We start from the raw sequence: 13,721 nt of genomic DNA, 5'->3' as shown, positions 1-13,721 counted from the left end.
AAGTTGAAGAGAAAAAACAATTGAAGACAGTTGGTGGTTTTTCAAAGAGACATTATTAAGGGCACAAGAACAAATATCCCACTGCGTAAGAAAGACAGGAAGTTTGGCAAGACATGAGAAGTAATTCTTCCGCTCTACTCTGGGCTAATTAGGCCTCAACTGGAGTACAGTGCCCAGTTCTGGGCGCCACATTTCAGGAAAGATGTGGACAAACTGGAGAAAGTCCAGAGACGAGCAACAAAAATTATTAAAGGTCTAGAAAACATGACCTATGAGGCAAGACTGAAAGAACTGGGTTTGTTTAGTCTGGAGAAGAGAAGACTTAGAGGGGACATGATAACAGCTTTCAAGTACACAAAAGGCTGTTACAAGGAGGAAGAAAAAATTTTTCTTCCTACTCTCTGAGGACAGGACAAGAAGCTATGGGCTTAAACTGCAGCAAGAATGGCTTAGGTTGGACATTAGGAAAAACTTCCTAACTGTCAGGGTGGTTAATCACTGGAATAAATTGCCTAAGGAGGTTGTGGAATCCCCATCATTGGAGATTTTTAAGAGCAGGTTAGAGAAACACCTGTCAGAGATGGTCTAGATATTACTTAGTCCTGCCATGAGTGCAGGGGACTGGACTAGACGACCTCTCGAGGTCCCTTCTAGCCCTATGATTCTATGATTCTATGTGTGTGTCCATATATTAAGGTCCCAATCCTGACCTTAAGTACATGAGTAGTCCTGGAGAAGGCATTGAATTAATGAATTAAATGAATTAATAAATTAAGCTGCAGCATACAAAAAGAACACGCATTTTAGACTCCTTAAATCCTGACCGCTCTCTATGTGCCCCACATGGTCGGCTATACACACCTCAGAAGTGTGCAACTGTTAAACAGCAATGAAAATTGAGAATTGGAAGCACATAGATCAGGAAATGGGCCCAGTCCTTAGCTGGTGTAAATCAATATATCTCCACTGAAATCATTGACGCTGGGTAGATTTACACAACCTGAGAATCTGGCCCAAAACTACTGGGTGAGACTAACTGGTTCTATAGCAAAGAGTGCTTTTCAGTTGTCCATAGGGAGAGAAGAACCATTTTTTTCTTCCATCCTCACACTGACTGCTCCTTGGTTTCCCCTATAGTCTAAAAAGCTTTTAACCTTGTAGGTCATCCAACCTATTATAACTAGATTTATTTGGAGAGTTATCCTGAAGTTTGAGGTTGGCGGTGTGGGATTCTGCTGGAATGGTCGTGGGATGGAGATTTCCCCAAGAAGATGTTTGTAACTAGAGATGAAATGGTGCTCCCAGGTGTAGATGATCTAAAAAGGGAGGTTGAGTACCAGAATAAACAATACTATAACACATAGTGATACAGAACTGACAGGAACTTAACTATGAAATGTATGGTATGTATAGTAATTATCTTTATGCTGTAGTTCTTTCTTTAAACCAGAATGTGATTCAAGGCATAAGACACTGCGTTCCATTCTTTCATCCAGGCGCTTAATGATCTGTCATGCAGTGAGTGCACTGTCTACCACAGAACAACATGTACTACACAAAAAACAGGTGAAAACTAGAACAACTAGTTTAATTTTTTAATTCTCTGTGACAGGCTGTGACAGCTGAGCCAAGGAAACCTCCACATCTGGGCTGGAGTTCAAGCACTTGAGAAGCAAAGGTAGAATGAGAAACTAAACAATGGCTTATGCCTTTAAGGCACTTTTTGTCTAACTATGTATTTCAAAAAGGCTTCCCTCAGCTGTGGGCCTCAGATATAGTTCAAAGGTATGAGGCTGAGCCCAATCCCTGCCAGCCCCTTGGTGAGTTCCCTTCACCATGTCACACCCACATATTGGTATTCTTGGTAAACAACCCACAATGAAATATTACCAGTTCACTATTAGGAAACGTAACTTTAGGGACATCAGGACTATGGGTCAGATTGTATAATATGGCTGCCTAAATTGCACATGCACCTGCACATGCACAAACCTTTAGGCATGCAAAATGGATACTTATGCATGCATTTCCCGGTTGTTCACATGCAAATTCTGTGGATACAATTAGCAGTAGATGCCTGTGTTTGAGAATGTGGCCCTGTGTTTCTAAGAAAAATAATCACATTAAACTTTAAGGGTCTGATTCTCATCTACCTAAAGCCTCTTTTCATTTTGTTCTGGCAGTAGCAAGGGGTTTTAATGTAAATGAGAATCAGGTTGTAAATATACCGAATATATATAAAACTGTGAAATATTTTCCTAATTTTATTTTTTTATGTAATATTCTTCTGAGGTAAGCCTGTGTTAACAACTTTTAAGGATTGCTGTAATATCTGTATGGTGAAACTAGATGTCAGTTCAGGAAAAACCATCTGAGACCAAAACAGAGCCTGAGGTTTCACTTTTACCTTCATTGTCTCCTGCAGGTGAGTGTGGAGTGGAGTGTGCAGGTAGAGGTGAAGTGCTTGTGGGTTTGGGAGAATTTACAGTTTCTTCTGTTCCATTTCCTGTTGCATTATAGAAATTAAGGTCAGAAAGGACCAATATGTTTATCTAGTCTGATCTCCTGCACAATGCAGGCCACAGAACCTCACCCACCCACTCCTGTAATAGACCCCTAACCTATGACTGAAGTCCTCAAATCATGGTTTAAAGACTTCAAGGCATAGAGAATCCACCAGCAAGTGACCCGTGCCCCATGCTACAGAGGAAGGCAAAAAAATACCCAGGGTCTCTGCCAATCAACAGTGGGGGGAAATTCCTTTCTAACCTCAAATATGGTGATCAGTTAAACCCTGAGCATGTGGGCAAGTCTCACCAACCAGACACCGTGGAAAGAATTCTCCGTAGTAACTCAGAACCCACTCCATTTAACATCCCATCACAGGCCATTGGGTATATTTATTGTTAATAGTCAAAGATTAGTTAATTGCCAAATTAGGCTGTTCCCTCATGTGATGGACTCCATGAGACATGTTGACTCGCTAGGCCACTGCCTAGGGCACTTCCCTAAGATAGGGGAAAACCAGGTTTGATTGTCTGCTCAGCCTGATTTGAGGCACAGATTTGAATCTGGATTGCCCACCGCAGAAGTGTCTCTTAAACCCCAAGCTATTACCTAGTAAGAGTGCTGTGTGTCTCTCTATCTTTGAATCCTACCCCCAAAATTTCAACCTGCATTTGAAAAATTGACCATTTTTTAAAACCAATAGATCAACAAAACAATTTTTATGAAATTACATTTTTAAAAGAAAAAGGTTTAGTAAAAAATTAGCTATGTCTATTAAAAAACTTACGGGATGGAAGATTTACCACATTTCTTGGTATTCTTTGCCTGTGTTTGAATATCTCACTGTTACAAGCTCTTGCCTTATTTTCAGTTTGAACTTTGCTGACTTCCACTACCAGCCACTGATTATTGTTATGCCTTTGCTACATTAAAGAGTACTCTAGTATGAGATATCTCCTCTCTCTGTACATGATTATAGACTTTGATGAAGTCACCTCTAAACCTTGTGTTTGATAGACTAAATAGGTTGATCTCCTTTAATATCTTGTTGTATGGTGTGCAACTCTTCTCTGAATCTTATCCAACTTTTCAACATCCTTTTTAAATTTTGGACAACAGAACTGGACACAGTATAGTGATCTAATCGATGCCCTATACAGAGGCAATATCGCCTCTCTACTCCTGCTTGGTATTTTCGTGACACATCCAAATATTGTCTTACTCCTTTTTGGCATAATATTCATCCAGAAGCTCATGTTACAATATAAATATGGCCACATGGGGTCAGATCAATGGTCCATCTAGCCCAGTATCCTGTCTTCCGACAGTGGCCAGTGCCAAATGCTTCAGAGGGAATGAACAGAACAGGGAAATTCACTGAGTGAGCCATCCCATGTCATCCAGTCCCAGCTTCCGGCAGTCAGAGGTACAGGGAAACCCAGAGCATGGGGTCATATCCCTGAACATCTTGCCTACTTGCCATCGATGGACCTATCCTCCATGAACTTATCAATTCTTTTTGAACACTGTTAGACTTTTAGCCTTCACAACATCCCTGGCAGTGAGTTCCACAGGTTGACTGTTCTGCGTGAAGCAGTGCTTCCTTATATTTTTTATAAATCCACTACCTAGCAATTTAATTGGGTGACCCCCTGGTTCTTGTGTTTTGTGAAAGGCTAAACAATACTTCCTTATTCACTTTCTCTACACCACTGATGATTTTATAGACTTCTGTCCTATCCCCCCTTAGTTGTCTTTTTTCTAATATGAACAGTTCCAGTCTTTTTCATCTCTCCTCATATAGAGAAATTAAAGTCTTTTTCTGAGTCACTGATTTCCAGGATACAGTCCCCCATTCTTATAACAACTGTATATATATATTTTTATTCCTAAATGTAGAACCTTGCATTTGGCTGCACTGGAATGCATGTTATTCAATTGGGACAAGCTTACCAAGCAATCTAAATTGCTTCATTGGTGACCTGTCCTTGTCCTTCTTCACCACCCCACAAATCTTTGCGTTACCTTCAAACTTTATCAGCAATGATTATATATTTTCTTCCAGATTATTGATAAAAATATTGAATTTAATTGGAGAGAGAATTGAGCCTTGCAGACACAGTTAGTAACACCTTCCCTAGTTGAAAAAAATCCCCATTAGCAATTATGTTTGCAGATCTATCAGTTAGGAGTAGTAAGTATCCTAAGAGATTTTAGTTTAATGCAATTTTCTGCAGTTGCATCTCTAAAATAAACACTTGTTAGTTTTTTTAAAAATAATCAAGTCCTCATTTTAACACGTTTCCCATGCATGAAGTATTAGCAGTGCAAGAATTGTGTGCAGGTTTGTCACCTTTTGCAAGAGTGGAAGCAATCGAAGTGGAGTTTGTGGAAGTCAGAGAAATGTTTGCTGGAGTGCTGGTTGGAGTAAGGCTCACGGACGGTGAGGTGGTGTTGTGCATGGTTAGCTTAGTGGGAGCATCTGCAAGGACAGAACAAATTAGTGTTAGAAAGTGAGCTCACTGTTTTGTGTAATCAGATCATAAATGTCTTGGACTATGTGCTTCCTTCTTGTAATTATTTTACCAAAGGACTGAACAGAGCTACAAGTAGAGTTTTGTTAGTATTTCCATTAAAGAACAAAATCAGAATTTTTACCTAGAATGCACAATATCAGGACTCTTCGTTATATTAATCAGTTCCAAAATATATGGACTGATATCTACAGACATTACTTAGGCATAACACAGAATGAAGTCAATAAAAGCTTTGCCGGAGTAAGAGCTGCAGAACATAGCTTTGACCATCGTTCTTGTCATTAGGCACAACTCCGTAAATACTACTAAGCATAGTGCTTACACACATTAATGTGTAAGCACAACCCTCAGCAGTATGTTTTGTCAGGTCAGGCATGCTACTTACTGTGCCTTGGTATTTATTTCATTGCTTAGCAAACACTCACTGTTTGTTTGATCAGTATGGGGGGTGTGCCATGAAGGCCCTTAAATTCCACCCCCCACACACATCTAAAAGATGTGAAAAAAGGCCACCTTGATTGATAGATGAAATAGAGAACACACCGCTACTCATTCAAATGGGGTTCTGATAAGTCCCCACAAGACTAGATTGAGATCCCATGTAGGAGTTGGTGCCCGTATTTCAGGGTAAGTATTACGGATGCCCTTAAGAAATAATTTGGTTATTGGGCAAATGAATATGGAAAATCCCTCCACCTTATCATGGAATGCTGTGATGGCTGCAATGTGTACTCTGATTGAACTTGTGAAAATTTCCAGTTTTTAAAGTTCTAATATGCAGTTCAACACTGTTGGTAAAGGAGAAGATGGTGGCACGTTTTGTTTATTCAGGCACCATGTATTGAACTGCCTCCATTTGTGTATATATATATTAATATATATTTTGTATATATTTTATACGGTCTACGGCGTTAAGTAAGATGTCTCTTACTTCCTCCAAGCAGGTCATTTCATTTTCTCAAAGTCATGGATTAGTCAAGTCTTGAGGTGGAGTTTTGCCAGGTTGGGGTGATGAACTTGTCCCGAGTCTTGGGAGAGGAGATGAGATAGTTTTGAGGTGGACACACAACCATTTTTGAGAGGTATGGGAATCATGTTTGCCTGGGCAATATAGGGTATAATAGGATGACTCTGGAGTTGTCCATTCTGATCTTGTGTAAGGCCACTTGTCTGGGGAGATTGTGATAGACCAGTAAAAGGGCCAGGGATCACTTGACTGATTATCATGCTTGTTGCTAACAGCAGCAAAAATTGGTAGGCCTTTCTGCAAGCCTGTGCAGCAGCCCTAGCCTTAGCATGACTAAGCCAGGAGGGGATGGGGGTTTGGGCGATCAGAGGAAGGGAGTCTCTTTCTCAGCCTTTGCTTGACCCTGTGCCCCTCCCTGATGAAGTCTCTATTGGATCTGCTGGGATCTATCTTTTAGGAAAAAAGCAAGAAGCTTATCTATGCATGCCTTCTAGGAGATGTTTGTCAGGGCCTCAAGACACGCAGATTCTCCAGGAACACATCTAGTTAATTAGTACTCTGAGGCAACCTCTTGATTAGTTTTTGAAACTTCCTGCCCAACAAGTTTTTTTGGGTGATGTATTATTGTCTACTAACAAGGATAAATGGGGTAGGGGGAGAGGTTTGGACTCTTTAGGATTTCTTCTTGGACACAGATTTTGGGGTCCTCCAATGGCAGCAGGAAGACTGGCCTATCGGAAAGCTGCTGCTGTACCACTTGAAAGCCACCACAAACTTCAGTAATTATTGAGGGTTGGGGGTATTTTATTAACCTGTTACGGACATGTGTAAGTGCTTGAAACTAAGTAAAGTATAGCTTTTAATCAAGAGCACACTTGTGTTATACTATTTCTACCAGTCCATCTATTGGCTGGATGGCCGTGCCTCTATTTAATTTATTTCCTAATACCACCTCGCACAGACTGTAAAGTTATCAAGAGCTTTGCGCTGGCAGAACCCCAGGTAACATCAGGATATGAGAGGGGCCGGAGGAAAGGAATGCATTAGTAGTATGTCCCATTTGAGAAGGGTATTGCCTAGGGATCAGGGTCCCAATCCTCTTCTGGAGCAAAACTGCGGGCACTTGTTGCAAGGAAGTCTATAGTTAGGAGCCCCAAATGTTTGAATATGTTGTGTAGAACTCCGGGATCCATCTCCCACTCATGATTCTGGGAAAATCTTCTGCTTAGTGCATGTGCTGTGGTGTTTTGACATCCTGGAAGGTAGGACACTGAGATGTCTATGTTGTGATTGATGTACCAGTTCCAGAGCAGCATGGCTTCCGTGCATAGGGAGTGCAATTATGCCTGCCCCTCCCCCTTGCTGGTTTATATGAAACATGCAAGCTATGTTGTTTGTGAGGATCATTATAGCTTTGTTTATTATAAGCAGTAGAAAATGGATGAGTATGTTTTAGACTGCTCTCAGTTCCAGTAAATTTATACATAGACTGGATTCCAATGAGGACGATCCACTTTGGACTGTGTGGTTGAGCAAATGTGCTCCCCAACCTATTAAGAAGGCATCTGTAGTGATTGTCATCACTGGAGGTTTTTGTACAAAAGGAACTGCTGCACAAACTTTATTTGGTTGTGTCCACCATTGTAGGGAATCCTTTATTATTATGATGAGATGACTGACTCTGTGAATGTGAGGAAAGACATGGACGTGATATATCTTGACTTTAGCAAAGCTTTTAATAAATCTCCCACAGTATTCTTGCCAGCAAGTTAAAGAAGTATGGGTTGGATGAATGGACTATAAGGTGTATAGAAAGATGGCTAGATCATCAGGCTCAATGGGTAGCGATCAACAGCTCGATGTCTAGTTGGAAGCCGGTAATAAGCGGAGTGTCTCAGGAGTCAGTCCTTGGGCCAGTTTTGTACAACATCTTCATTAATGATCTGGAGGGTAGAGTGGATTGCATCCTCAGCAAGTTTGCAGAGGACACTAAGCTGGGGAGAGTGGTAGATAACTGGAGGGCAGGGATAGGATACAGAGTGACCTAGACACATTGGAGGATTGGGTCAAAAGAAATCTGATGAGGTTCAACAAGAACAAGTGCAGAGTCCTGCACGTCAGACAGAATCCCATACACTGCTACAGACTGGGGACCAACTGGCTAGGCAGCAGTTCTGCAGAAAAGGACCTGGGGGTTACAATGGACAAGAAGCTGGATATGAGTCAACAGTGTGCTCTTATTGCCAAGAAGGCTAATGACATATTGGGCTGCATTAGTGGGAACATTGCCAACAGATCAAGGGAAGTGATTATCCCCCTCTATTTGGTATTGGTTAGGCCACATTTGAAGTATTGTGTCCAGTTTTGTGGCTCCCACTACAGAAAGAATGTGGACAAATTGGAGAAAGTCCAGAGGAGGACAACGAAAATGATTAGGGGGCCAGTGATAAGTTTCTTGGTCTGAGGTTTCCTCAGTCTCTTCGATCACCTCTTTCTGGAACTCTGAAGGTTCTGATATAGATGGTGATGGGGAGCGTCATGCTCTCAATCTCGGTGGGCTAGGGGGCTTGTGATGTTGTGCAGGCCACAGGGTCTCAGTAGGTCCACTGTAGTGGAAAGGCCTGGGAGATGGCACCAATGGGTGTGCCTAACAGCTCTGTGACTCTGAGCCTGAATGGTAGCCCCTTTGTTGAGGTGGCCTTGGTCTGGCGGATGAATGTGTTGGTGAAGTGTGTTGTGATGAGTATATCACCCCTTCATCCTCCTCATCTTCACTTGAAAAGGGAGGGGTGGACCTGGAGGTATGGTCAGTCGGTTCGGTACCGAGCCAGCTGGAATGTGATCAGTACTCAGGAGCAGGGATTCTGGCATAAAGGAGACCATCAAGTATTTGTGCCATAGAAATGGTTGCGGTATCAGGAACAACAGTGCCAATGCCAGTGTTATAGGCGGTACTGATATCTGTGTTGTAGTTGTCGGTGCCTAGGGCCTTGTTGCTGTACGCTGTAGATGCCAAAGGTGGTGCCCCTGTCTGCAGTTCTCTCAAACTGCTCGATGCAGAGTACCTCTTTGGCTCCAAGGGTACCGAGGCAGAGAGTTTTGTTTTCCCTTTTGTGCCTCTGTCTGAGCTAGCCCACTTAGATTCTTTCACTCCTGAGGTACCCATGGTACCATATGGTCCCAGTTCACAGGAGTCAGATGTTCCCAGTGCCGTCGGTACCTTGGGGTCTCCATGATCAGAGAGCACCGTTTCTTCACCAGTTCTTGCAAAGGGGAAGTTGGAGCCCGTTTTTTGTAACCATCTTTGCAGAGTGCTTTTGTATGAGCCCATCAGAGGCTGCTGCTGACGACTGTTGGCCAGGGGATATCCACGACTTGGGATCCAAGGCAGGCCACGGAGACTACTCCTTCATCAGTAATTTTAGTTAGAGACCTCTCACCTTCCTGTGTGTATTCGTCAGAGACATAAATTGATAGTCTGCATATTACGCAGCATTTGAATCCCGGGCAGCCGAGCATGCCAGAGAGGTTTTTGTCTGTATTGGGGCGTCAATTAGCTATTCTAAAGGGTAACTATGGAACTGAGACTTAATTTTCCAATAAGAGAAAATTAAAAGTTTAAAAAAAAATCAAAATAAGGTAAGTAGTAAGGGTAAGTATAACTAACTAACTGACTGCTAAATTGTAACTATTAACAGTTAAGTATCCTAGATTAACTTGACGTAATAGGCGCTGCTAAGTGCTCTGACTCAAGCCAAAAACGGTAGAGAAGGAACTGAAGGATGGTTGGTCACACAGCACTATGTAACGGCCTGAAGCAGCGCAAGAGAGGGACAGCGCATGTATGTCCCCACCACACACTGCTGCTTCAAATCTACGATGACAGCCACAGGACAAACAGACATCTAAAACTGAGCACTCACAGAGACAATCCTCGAAGTAGAACTACAGAATTTTTCCCCATGTACAGCCCGAGAAATTGTATTATTGACAACCTGGGGAAGCTAAAGGAATACAGCAAACCTGGTGAGTTATGTGGCGTGGTAGCAGGAGTGAGTGAAGTAAGGGCAGCAATGCTGCTGTGTGGCTGAGTGCTGGATCCAAAGGAAGAGTTTGAGTCTGCATGAGTGGTGAGGTTTGTGCTGCTTGCTGGAATGAAACCTGGAGTAAGGAAGTACAATAGTTCTGTTAGTGCTTCCTAACATATCATGCACAGACAATGACCACAAAGTCACATGTGAACAAAGCATCTGTACCTGGAGAGATAATGTTGAAAAAAGGAAAATTTAGAACGTATGTTTTCTATTCCAACTATATTCCTCTCATATTTAGGCAGTTCTACAATTTCATTTGCTTTCTTACATGTAAGGCCAAAAGCAAAAGTAGCAAAATGCATTCTACAGGAAAAGTAACCTGAGGTGCAAAGCTTCTCTGAGCAGAGAACCTGAGGTGTTCAGTGCCCTCAATTCTCACTGGGCCTGACCCGGATGCAGCTGAAGTCAAAAGTGAGACTTTCATTGGGATCAGGACAAAGCTGATTGATTTTCATGGTAACTGAGGGTGCTCAGTCCCCTGTAGGTTCAGGTGCTTTGTGTTTTATGAAATGGTCATTGTCATGCATAGAGCGAGGTTGACACTAGTAATATTAATAACTGGTCCTCAGCAGTAATATAAATGTCACTCAGTCTTTTATATTCTCCTCTGTGTAAAACCAATGTAAAAAAGTAATCAGTCTGTCTTTTGTCCCAATTCGCTGGAATAACTCAATGAGGATCAGATTCTGTTGGTAAATATTTTATAGACATTTTACAGGTAGGACCAAGGTCGTATATCCCAGTCAGTGGCAAAACCAAGGAACAGAACTTGGGAATCCTTGCTCTCAGTCCCCTGCTCTAACCAACACACAGCACTCTCAGAGGAAATGTCATATGTAAAATCTGCCCCAGGATCCTCAAGTGATCAATATTCTTTAGAATTAGCTAGTGGGAACTTCATGTTTTAGCTGAACATCCAGTATACCTTGTATCTTTCAATGGATCTCGTCAATGAAAAAAATGATTGCATGTGGATAATTGACGCCTGTCTGAGGAGGGGAGGAGGGTGGGACACAGTTGTGCAGGCAAACAGCTCTTCCTTCATTTCAGAGTGAGATCTCAGTAATCTTTCAATGAGCACACGATAAAACAAGAGTATGAAGAAGGATAAAGAGAGAAAAACCCAGGGCATCAATCCGACGCCAAGTTGTCCTTAAGGAGAGATAAATTGACAAGGTGTTTTATGTGGAATCCGTATCACTGCTATCAGCAGTGTAGTAGGCCATTCCATGGTTTTGAGACTAGTTTGAATGAAGCTATGAATAAATGAATGTCCAAAAATGGCATGTAATAGGTATTCATTGCTTCGTCTCTTTGAATAGGGAAATGGGAGCTAAAATTCATCTCTTGAAATACCTGAATGTTATATATACCATATATATCTGTAAATAACCTAAAGGACCACTGGATGTCATCACTGCTTCACAGAAGGAAAAATAAATAAACCAGGTTTATTTATTTATAAACCTTAATTTCTAACTTAACTGCTATTTTTTTTAATTTCAAGTGATTTGGCATCTTGCATTGGTTCCACTTTTCTCCAATGTATTGTGTTTTTTGTCTTCTGCATGTCCATAGAGCAGAATGGTACGAACCTCTCACTGTACTATTCTACTGCTATTTCAGTCTCCCTGTAGTGTTTCTCTGCCTTCAGCCCCAGTTTCACTCTCCTCTCCCTCATTCTCAGCTGTAATCTCTGAACACTTTGTTTAGAGATAAAGATAAGATGGTTGTGATAAAGTGCTACTAGAGGATAAAGAACCTGAATTCTCTTACCCAATGGTCAGAAGGAAATATATCAATGACATATGGTGAGTACCGTTTGCAAATTAAGATGTTTAATCACCACAACTTCATCTTACACTTTTTACTCACACATAAATACTAGTTAAATCGATTGAAATTTTGCCTCAGGATGCACTGAGAACTTTCCAGAGCACTGAGCCACTGGAATTATTCATCTGATATAATGTTAAAACAGTACAATAAATCTGAGCACTCAGTCTGATTTTTCAGTTTCTTGTCAAAAGCTAGTCCAACAATTCACCGGGACTGTCCCTTTGGGAATTGACCTCAGCTTCTTCCTTTTGGCCCTTTGGGCCAGCAGTGATGTTGGTAATGCAGCTGAGGCAGTGAACTTATCTCTTGTGGAAGCATGGAACAGCTTGAGCTACCCTGCTCTAACTCTTCGCTTAACTCAGGAGTGGCATTGAACTGTGTAGTGAACCACTCCAGGCCCTTATAGAAAGACAGTCAACACATTTTGGGACATTAGACAGTAGAGTCCTAAAGGGTACATCTGCACCACATCTAGAGCAAGTCTCCCAGACCTTGTCCACAGACTTGTGTTAGAGAGGCTCACACTAGTTTACTGACAATACCTGTGCAGACATTGCTTTGACATTGTGGCTCTGGTTGGAGCTTGGGATCTCAAGTTCTACCCCTCCTCTGGGCTCGAAAGATTTAGTGCACTAACATGAGCCCTGCTAACCCAAGCCTGTGGATCTGGCTGGGCAACTCACTCCCAGACGCAGTGCAGACATTCCCAAAGAGAGGAAACATTGTGTGGAGGAGATGGAGTTGATTATGACTTGAAGAAGGTGCACTTCCCAATTCAGGAAATCATTTCTATTCATGACATTATTTAAACAATAGGTTGCAGCCTCAGCTGTGGTGGTTTTAATAGACTCCTGTGTGGTTTGCTAATGAAGACTTCTGTTGAACATTCAGTAGGTATACGTATGTATTAAACTCAGAACATGAGCTATGCTTGCAGATCCATGTTCCCTTTCAGGATTGCTTGCAGGTGAGAGTGAAGTTAATGTAATGTGCAGGTGTAACTAAAGGGCCACTACAGAGTGGAAGACTTGTGCTTCCCCTTGTGAGGGATGACGAAAAAGACGGTGGTGGAAGACAGCACATAAATGTTATCAGTTAAACAGAGAAAATGTCCCCCTTTTGAAGTTGTCTTGCATCCAGACTGATCACAACAATGCAGTATGATGAGGCTGTTCATCCTCCTCAATCAAACCTGACTCATATTTACTGGGTCAGAACTTTGGGCCTGTCCTTTTGGCACCAAGTCCAGCTCAGGAGGGTGGTCCCTGATCGTGGGTCAGTGGGTGCTGGCCATGTAACCTAGAACAGCCTTGAGGAAATCAAACGTTATTGCTATTAGTACTATTTATACTATTAAAATAAAGGACCAATTGTGGTATCCTTGCTCACACTGAGCAGCGCTTTACTCCAGGGATATTCCCACCAAAGTAAATGCATACATCAAAATGAATAAGGGTAATAGAATCTGAGCCTATGTGGATAAATATCACGCAAAGGCTCACACAGTAGCCAGTCGAACAGACAAATCTTCCGACGTACGAGTCCGCAAAAAGCCCAGTTTTTAAAAGAAGAAGATGTTACTCTTCAGTTTTTGTAGTTGGGAATTATAGATTCCACTAAAGAAATCTAAGTCTCTACTTCGTGGGCTGTACTATATTTATATTAATGGTTTTTCACTGTATAGGTCTAGTCTCAAGCCACAGAATTCAGTGGAAAAACTTCAGCTGACTTCAGTGGCTTTGGATCAGTCCCTTGATGACTAAATTCTACTTTTAA

At 41.9% G+C, this 13,721-nt stretch overlaps 1 protein-coding gene across 1 annotated transcript in view; it reads right to left on the bottom strand.

Moving 5' to 3' along the window:
• Positions 1–13,721, bottom strand: part of LOC137146789 (receptor-type tyrosine-protein phosphatase C-like) — a 67,608-nt gene that overhangs the window by 8,301 nt on the left and 45,586 nt on the right. The window lies entirely within an intron of this gene.

Source organism: Emydura macquarii, unplaced genomic scaffold (genome assembly GCF_026122565.2).
Source record: "Emydura macquarii macquarii isolate MOO-44397 ecotype Brisbane River unplaced genomic scaffold, CSIRO-AGI_Emac_v2 contig_480, whole genome shotgun sequence".
NCBI lineage: Eukaryota > Metazoa > Chordata > Testudines > Chelidae > Emydura > Emydura macquarii.
Note: the sequence above shows the minus strand (reverse complement) of the source record. Positions and strands in the feature narration are given on the sequence as shown.